This window comes from Tupaia chinensis, unplaced genomic scaffold, assembly GCF_000334495.1.
Source record: "Tupaia chinensis unplaced genomic scaffold, TupChi_1.0 Scaffold000176_1, whole genome shotgun sequence".
NCBI lineage: Eukaryota > Metazoa > Chordata > Mammalia > Scandentia > Tupaiidae > Tupaia > Tupaia belangeri.
In genome coordinates, this window is record NW_006159651.1 from 220,817 (window position 1) to 222,187 (window position 1,371).

Below are 1,371 nucleotides of genomic sequence, written 5' to 3' on the forward strand. Positions count from 1 at the left end.
TCCTTCTCTGTGTCTCTCTGGTCAAATTAAAATAAATGAGTGAATAAGTAAAAATAAATAAATATTTTTTTTTAAAAAAGAAAGCACCTCTGTGGAGGATGGTCACACGACAGTCCCTTGTCGTTTCTCCCTTTGGGATTTGGGGTATGTGCCCAGGTCTGCAACTTGAACTGCACAGTCAACCATGTGGAATCCAGTGGCCTCAACCACCATGCCATGGGCTGACCTAAATAGTACTTTTCTTTTTTTTTTTTCTTTTTTGGGAGAGGTTTTCGCTATAGGGCGTGTGCACTTGCCAGACAGACAGAGACAGAGAGACAGAAAGCGAGAAATCACCCCCCAGGGGGGATGGACACACCGCTATCCCTTCTCCTCTCGGGATCTTGGGCACGCATGCACACGCGCCCGGCATGAGTTTTAAGCCACCGGGTCCGGGATGTGAACCACAGTCAACTACGTGGGAGTCCAGTGACATAGCCATTACGCTAACTGCTGGTCCCTAAATAGTACCTTTCTCAAAACTCCTTTCTAGGCCAGCCCGTGCCGTTACGGTGAAGGCGCTGGGTCCCTAATAGCAGACCATGCAGTGTGAGCCCCAGGCCTGTGGCCTGAGGAACATTCTGGGCATGTGTGTGCACGTCTAAAATCCCCAAAGGACAGATGGAGAAGGGAGAGGAGGGGCTGCGACATGGCCGTTCCCTGGAGGGTTTACTTTTTTCACCGTCCCTCTCTCTCTGGTGAGCACACTCAGCCCTTGACAAAATCAAGACAAAAACCCTTTCCCAGCTGCTTGGGAAGTTTGTGGGTTTTTGTTGTTGTTTTTGTTTTGAAAGGTTTCTGCTACAGGGTGTGTGCGCTTGCCAGAAAGACAGAAACAGCTAGAAAGTGAGAAATCACCCCCCAGGGGATGGCCACGCCGCAATCCCTTCTCCTCAATTCTCCTCTTGGGATCTTGGGCACGCACGCACAGGTGCCCAGCATAAGTTTAAGCCACCAGGTCCGGGACTTGAACCACGGTCGGCTACATGGGAGTTCAGCGACATAGCCATTACTCTAACTGCTGGTCCCTTCTAAGTTTTCTGAGATGCTCTCATTTTATTATTTTTATTTTTACTTTTTATTTTTTTTTTGCCATAAGACATATGCATTCTCTAGACAGAGACAATGAGAAATCCATCTCCCCTAGGGGGATGGCCATGCCACGATCCATTCTCTCTTTCCTCTTGGGCACACGGTGTGATTTTTCAAGCTGCCAGGTCCAGGGGTTGAACCTTGGCTAACCATGTGGTGCCTTAACCACCACACCACCTGCTGGCCACTATTTTTTTTTTAATCTTTTGTGTTAAACATTTACTCTGGGACTAGCAGTTA